Source organism: Bombina bombina, chromosome 1 (genome assembly GCF_027579735.1).
Source record: "Bombina bombina isolate aBomBom1 chromosome 1, aBomBom1.pri, whole genome shotgun sequence".
Classification (NCBI taxonomy): Eukaryota; Metazoa; Chordata; class Amphibia; order Anura; family Bombinatoridae; genus Bombina; species Bombina bombina.
Genome location: NC_069499.1, coordinates 550,104,604 through 550,112,677, shown reverse-complemented (window position 1 = coordinate 550,112,677; position 8,074 = coordinate 550,104,604).

The window sequence follows — 8,074 nt, the reverse complement described above, 5'->3', positions numbered from 1 at the left end:
ATGACGCTAAAGGAAGTCTGTATTGTTTAACAAAGACAGGTGGCGCATTGGGATCTGTTCGTATTCTTGCAATGTGCAAGTTTATAGTCCCAGTCATAAGAATCCCTAGCAAAAATATCCTTGTACTCCATCAGGAGTTCTCAGAGCTGTTGGCGTTCATCACTGGAACATCCATTAGCTAAGGAAATTTGATCTTTGACTATTTGCTGAAATCCTGGAAAAATTTCAGGCTGTTCTATTTCATAGGCTTCTTCCAACCTAGAGGTGAGGTTCCCTTGATTATAATTTATATTGCCCCCATGACTCTGGGTATTGGGGTATTCTTGATCTTTTATCGGCTGATCAAATACTAGAGAGGCTTCTTCAATTTTACAGATGCCTTCACTGAAGGGATAAATAGACTGAATTGTAAATAGTCCCTCTGGTGTAGATGCAAAGGATTGTTCTATTAATTGTTCTTCAGTTAAATATCCTTCAGGTATTAGCCCAATTATATTATTCTGGAATCCAAAAGTGTAATAACTTTATTCCAGCGCATATTCTATGGTAGTTCCCTTGGATAAGGTTATATCCTGTGGGGTCATGTTATGCACAATAACATGTATTGGAATAGTCCCATTATTTACCATAGGAGTATGGGTCATTGTTATACACAGATTTTGCATTCTATGGGAGAGGCAAATTAGTGTTTCAAAAGTTTTTATTTTCTGACCTCTTTTTACCTGTAAGGGTAAAATGAATCTGTCAGCCCCAGCAGGGATTATAATATCGTTAGACACCTGCATATTTAAAGCATATGCAGTGCTGATTAGATTTCAGGGCTGCATTTTCATCCTGGAATACTTCAGGGCCCTTCCTTTAACCTGCTCCATAGGCAAGAGTTAATAAAATCTATTTGTATGGCATATCTATGTAAGATATCATTGCCAATTTATATTTGATTAAGGGGAGCATTTAAAACTAAAAACAGGTGCTTTGCTGATTTATTACCTATAGAGATAAATAAACATTTAGCTGTGATATTATAGCTTTCAGACCTGTCATCCAGGCCATGAACACAGTGGTCTTGGGGAGAAAGATATTTAATCACCTGAGGTTCAGCTATCTGTGTTAATAAGCCTTCGCTTATATAGCTAGCTTCCTGTTTTAAACTCAATTTGGCATACTTGGTTTTCCCAAGGTCATGCACTTGCATAGAGATAAATAGACCCTCTTTAACTTTCTCAATTCCTGCGAGGTGTTGAGTGTGGCCTCTCCCTTTAGGGTCCCCCTTGTGGAGAGATATGGTTAATACATCGCCGTCCAAGGTGATATTTGCTATCTTTCCAGGCAAAATTTTAAAAGTATTACCATCAGAACCACTTAAAGGAGTTTGATCATCTATTTGTAAGATAGTGATTTCAGGTACCAAGTTATTCCTGAAATGAATCTCCACCGCATCTGACTTCTCTTCCACCACGTGACAGTTATGTCGGGTGCGAGATATACCGGATTGCTCATAATTAATTGTCCTTTTTACATGTGACCAAATTACATTATTTATACAATCATTTATGGTGCTTTATCGCTTCAGGAGATCACTACCAATAATTAAACAATCAGTTGGCAGATCTACTATAAATGACGGGGTGTCTTATGACCCTGTTCCCCAGTTTAAATTTTAACCATGCTGTACCATAGACTTTTAGAGAGTCACCCCCAACACCTATTAGTGAACCATCAAATTCTTTTATTTTAGGTTTGTGGGGTGTTAGCTCATTTAGCTGTGTGTAGCACCTGTGGGATAAAATAGTTGCCTGAGATCCAGTATCAATCAATTAATCCCATGATAGGGTTGGAAACTGAATCCTGGAGCTCAGCTAATACATAATATCTCCCTGCAGTTTCTACCATGTCACACATAAAATTGGCATGATCGCACAATTGTGGGCTTCGCCACGTGTTACCTGAATCTGCCACTTTACCTGATGCAGAAGAAACTTAATTCTTACCGGTCCCCTCTATAATAGGGTCGACAGGGTTCTTGTGTACTGCATCTGTGGAAATAAGGTTAAGAGAATGCTGCAAAGGAAGACATTTGTTTAAGTTTCCCAGCTGAAGTTGCTCGTCATCACAGCTAAATCGTCCATTTCCAGTCTGTAGGGAGAGAACATGATTAGTACCATTATTGACATTTATCATTTCATTTAATATATCTCTCCCCTCTAATTCAGGTAATACCGCAGTATTTATGACTGTGCCTGTGGCCCACTGCTGGCCACTGGCTGTACCCCTAAAAAAGGATTGTTAGGTTGCCGAGCTGTAAAAGATTGACTCATATTAGTAAATAGTGTACATAGTTGACTAACTTGTGTGCAGAGTTGGCCCACTTGAATGGACAAGCTATCTTTACCCATGGACCGATTTTTTGATGTCTCAGGGTATTGATTCCTGGATCCTTGGGATCCCTTAGAATCATAGCTATTTCTCCTATTTTGACATGGTTGTCTTTGGGGTTCAACTTGTTCAGGGTTAGTATTTTGGGGAGCACTATTTACTTGGGGTGTCTGGTTAACCTGAGAGTATTTTCGCCACTTTTGGTATTTATTTTTATGGGGATACCAATTATTTTGTGGGCATTCATCTCTTTGGGAATAATTATTTACCTGGGTATGCCCCCCATTTTGGGCATAATCTCTCTGCGCCTTAGCCCGTGTTGGGGAGGGGCAGAGTTAAAACTTTGTGGGGATGGCCTGTCTTCTCGGGCCACCTCCGCATAGGTTTCCTTTTTAGACTCCAAATTGAGGGGGCTAGGTAACACCCTAGTTTCTGCCACAATTTTGGGACTGGGTTTTGGTTCCCTTTTAACCCCCTGTTCACCGGACTGCTGAATAGAGTATAACTTTGTACTCTCTTTGATCAGCCAGTCCAATGAGCAGTGCTCATCAAAATCTCTAGCTAAATTAAGTTTGATGGGCACGGGCAATGCTTCGAAAAATAAATTCACAAATTCTGAGCATTCAAATATGGGATTATCTTCAGCCATACTGTACGCACTTTTCAGTACAGAAAGAAATTCTTTAGGGCTTTGATTTGCACTACATTTTAAACCGTATACAGCTATTTTCGCTGCAGTTTTAGTGCAATATTTCCTGAATTCTTTTCTGCACTGTCGTTTTGTCTCATTCCAGGAATGAATATTCATATCCTTTAGTGAAGTAAAGAATTTGTGATATTTACCTTCAAATACCCAGGACAGAAATAAAATGTTTGACTGCTCACTTGTAACATTCATAATGGATAAAGTATTTTCATAAGTCACTAAGTGGTCAATTATAGAATTGGTTCCCTTGTTGAAGAATTTAGGTACTGCATTAATTAAAAATTTAGTTATTTTAGGGGTGTCATATACCATATTAGACGTATCTCTGCCTTTCCTAGGAGCCTTATTTTTAGGGCTGGAGCATCTCTCATCTGCCCTATATTCATTATGGGGAGACCCCCTAGGTATATTAGTACTACGTGGGCTATTTGGGTAGCTAGCTCCGCCCTCTGACTCACTACTATAGCCCCCACCCCTCTGAAGTGTAGCAGTTCTCTGAATTGATAACATGAGGTGTCTATTTAGGAGGTTTACTTCTGACTCAATAGGGGTCGCTTGTTTAAATTCTTCCCTAAATTTCTGCAGTTCAGTCCTTTATGCAAATCTATCTTGGCAAGTAGATTTAGGTTATGCTTATCTAAGGTGGCCATGTCTTGGGCAAACTCATCAATTTTATTTTTTTTAAAAAAAGTTTGCATCTGCGTGAGGAGCGAATACTATCTTCTAGCCCCTGTATTTGCAATTCCTTCTCTATGAGGTATAGCGACATTTCGTCAATAATGCATATTACAAGGGGCCAAGATTTTAGTATTAGTTCATCCCGTTTTTTTGCGATTTTTGCTTTGATTAATTTTTAATAATTCTTGGAATAATTCACTTTTTTCAATCCACCTTCTATCATCAATATAAATATTTTTAGCCTTAATTTCAAGCATATCCATATAATCATTTAAATCACCCGCAATATTACCTCTTTTTAATGTGGCCTTTAATATCCATCTTAAGGACATCGCCCTGAATAAGGGGCAATTTCGGCGAACACATTTCAACACTATGTACAGAATTAATTGATTCACTTCTAGTTACAGACATTATTATATTGGCTTAGAATTTAGTTAAATTAAAACGCTAATACAATTTTGGCCAATAAGAAGATTTTTTTTTTTTCAAAATATTAATATATATTTTGAATAATGAAAATGTAATATTTCAAATGAAAATGTAATATTTCAAATAAATTTTTTTTTTTTTTTTTTTAATATTTTACGGCTGGGTTATAATCCAATATATTTAATAATTATCCTTTATAATAAACCTCCAATAAAATGCATATACAAAACAATAAAATTAATGTAAATTCCTAAGTTCTTTATATTTGTTAATTTATAGACACATTTAATTATATTTATAGAAAACCAGATATGAATCAAACTATACACGTTTAAACTATTATAATATGCTATGCAAAGATCATAAAAGATACCTTATTTGCAATTGTGTTTCATTAAAATACCACAATAAAATATCACAGTATGGGTCACTAACTTCCAGACAACTATACTTAAACTATTTAGCCCACAAATAATTCTATACACTCTAATTAAAACACCAGAAGTTATGTATATTCTAAATGTAAACAGCCAGTTTATATGCCAATTTATCTAAGCTGAAATTAATTCTTAATTATCTACTATTAAGACAAATTCTAAAATATATTTATATATATTTGCAAAGATAAATTACTTAGCATACAAAAGGCAAGCTTAAAACTATACAGGACAATGAATGCAAGTTAAAATACAAAGTACCTTTTAAATCTGTTAACTGCAGTTTGATTGTAGCAATAATGAATGTATTTGCTTTAAAATATCAAATTATAGAGTTCATACATTACCAACAATATTCCTTGTTTCACCTCATATGAAAATAAGGGTATTTGCAATGTGGATAAGAAAAAGTAGCCCAATTTGCTTAAAAGTGACTGTGTTCCAACGCAACCAGTTATCAGTCCAGCATTCAGCAGCCTCCTTCTCTCCTCTTGCATACAGCTTATATAATTTTAATCATTGGTGAAACAATATGATAGGCCCTTTGGAAGCTTGTCTGTGATTGGCTCTCAGAGCTTGTCCCTCTCATTGGTCACCTGGGAGACGCCTCCCTGAGTGGCTCTGTATGTGCTCTGACAATTCATTTGGCTGTCATACCAGTTTTAATCCCCTATGGGGCAGCAGACAACCAGAAATAGAGACTTACTATCCATTTTTGCTACAATTTAATACATACTTATAAAGTGATTATTTAAACTACTTTAGTTACTTGTATTAATCATTTACAATATTGATTATAGATGGGGTAATATAATTTCATTTTTCTGATTACTCCAATACCAAATACAGTATGTTTCTAGTGATCATATTAATAAACAATTACATTATCAATCATTTGCCCTCCCCAGAATCACAGCATTCAACATCCTGGCATTGCATCTCAATAGGAATGCAATGTATTTCATATTTCTAAGGAATTTTGAATGCATGGCAATACCAGATGCAGATCTGAAATGAAAATAATAGTGTTATTAATTTTGAGACATTTTGAATCCTTAAATGGACAGTCAAGTCCAAAAAAAACTTTCATGATTCAAATAGGACATGTAATTTTAAACAACTTTCCAATTTACTTTTATCACCAATTTTGCTTTGTTCTCTTGGTATTCTTAGTTGAAAGATAAACCTAGGAGGTTCATATGCTAATTTCTCAGACCTTGAAGGCCGCCTCTAATCTAAATGCATTTTGATAGTTTTTCACCACTAGAGGGCATTAGTTCACGTGTTTCATATAGATAACATTGAACTGATGCTCATGAATTTACCATGGAGACAGCTCTGATTGGCTAAAATGCAAGTCTGTCAAAAGAACTAAAATAAGGGGGCAGTCTGCTGAGGCTTAGATACAAGGTAAGAGGTAAAACGTGTATAATTATAACTGTGTTGGTTATGCAAAACTGGGTTATTAGTAATTAAGGGATTATCTATCTTTTAAAACAACAAAAATTCTGGTGTTGACCGTCCCTTCAAGACATTCTATGCTTTTTTTTAAAAAAATACATAGGTTAAGACATGTCAAAATCTTAACTCTCAGGTTTTCATGTTCATATTTAATATGTGTCTGAATATACATGTTCATTTGAGTATTTCCTTATATTCATATAAAAACACAGCAGATTACACATTTTCATATAGTATTTAAAATTATACAGGCTGTATTTTAAAATGAACCCAAGAGTTACAATGCAAGACATGTGTCTTTGTTAGCCAGTACAGATGTTGATTCAATACAACAGGGACAATTTAACACATAGGCGACACTTTAGTCATTTCTTCAGCTAAAAATCTTCTCTAAGAATCTTATTATGCCTAAAAGAAAAATCCCAGACATCACGTCTCTATTACCTCAGGGGTTCCTATGACCTATGTAATGAGATAGATGCTCTTTCTTTGAAATAACTTAAATGTTATCTTAATCAGGATAAGTGTATCTTATGTCTGATCTAACCATGTGGGCAACTCGGTGACCTACAAGGCTACACCGGCGAGCGTAACACGACCCTTAGATGGAAAGTCACAGATCCTCACAGGATCAGCCTCTGAGAAAAACCTGTACCAGGAATAACAGACAACCCCCGAGAAATCCTGCTGAGAAGCGGACCAGAGGCAGTTGCCAAGGAATAAAAAGGGAGAAACTCAACCCCTGCGCTCCAACTTATGAGAGCGTGCGAGAAACTGAAAAAAAGGGGAGACTGACATACCCGAACTCAGATGACCAGGCCACTCAGGAAGGGAGAACCAGTCCCCATAACCTCAAGCAGTACCTGCGACTAGGCCACAAGAAAAACAGACACCCGGAAAATACCAAGGTTGAAACAAAAATAGTTATTGAGACTGGTACCCCAACTGTCCCGCGGTCACCCAGACCTCCAAACCCCTTTGGAATGGAAAACCTTGGTACAGAGGCTAAAAAAAAAACCCTCCAGGACCCACGAGGAGTCAGACGGATCCCCACAGGACCTATACAATCCCTCCGACACTCCATTCAAGGATGAGGAGCAAGTTGACGTAAAAAAACGAAATACCTCCTCAATGAATGGTTATGTAAACACCAACAAACACTCCAACAAGTGAACGACAACACCGAACAGGATAACCGGCACCACATGGGTGACATGAACCCTAAGGAACAGCAGCTAGCGCCCGGCCAGTACCTGCCTGGTACAAGCAACACCTGAACTGTCCAAGGTGCAAGAAAAATTGAAGCCCCAAAGGGATCGAAAACAAACTATAATCATAACTTAGTTCTGATATAAAACGTGCAGCTTCAAAGAAGTGTGCATGCGACCACAAAATCGCAAGTATCAGTTCCAGAGAAGACATGTTCTCAAATGGAAAATTATAAACGGACATGAGCTTTCTAAAACAAATCAAATATATCCTAACCGGATTTAAATAAAATGAAGACAGCACCCGAAGGTGAACACCCAAGGAAAACGGCACGCCAACCGGAACAGGCCAATTAGAGGCCCCATCCTCCTAAGCTCAGAACTGGAACAGATACTTAAAGACAATCTCTTTAACGTCTCAGTTTTAATTTTCTTTTATCTCTACAGGTCTAACCCAGCTTGCCATCCGGAAAAGCCGACCGAGGATCCCTCGGCCCAGTAGGACTGGAATCCTCCAGCACCACCAAAACATGCCTTAGTAGGACACGAAGACATGCCAGTCTATAACGGAAGGCAAAATGTTCCCACACCGGATCAATGGACAACCACGGGCCGAGAGTGGGGCCCCTGAAGCCTCAAAGGCCATAGCTTCCCCAGAAGGTCTGACTGACTCAGGCAATCCCACGCCGGATGAACCCCAGTTAACAGAACACGGACAGTATCTTAAAAACATTTCACTAGGAAGATATAAATGCGCCAGTGCCATAGATATGGCC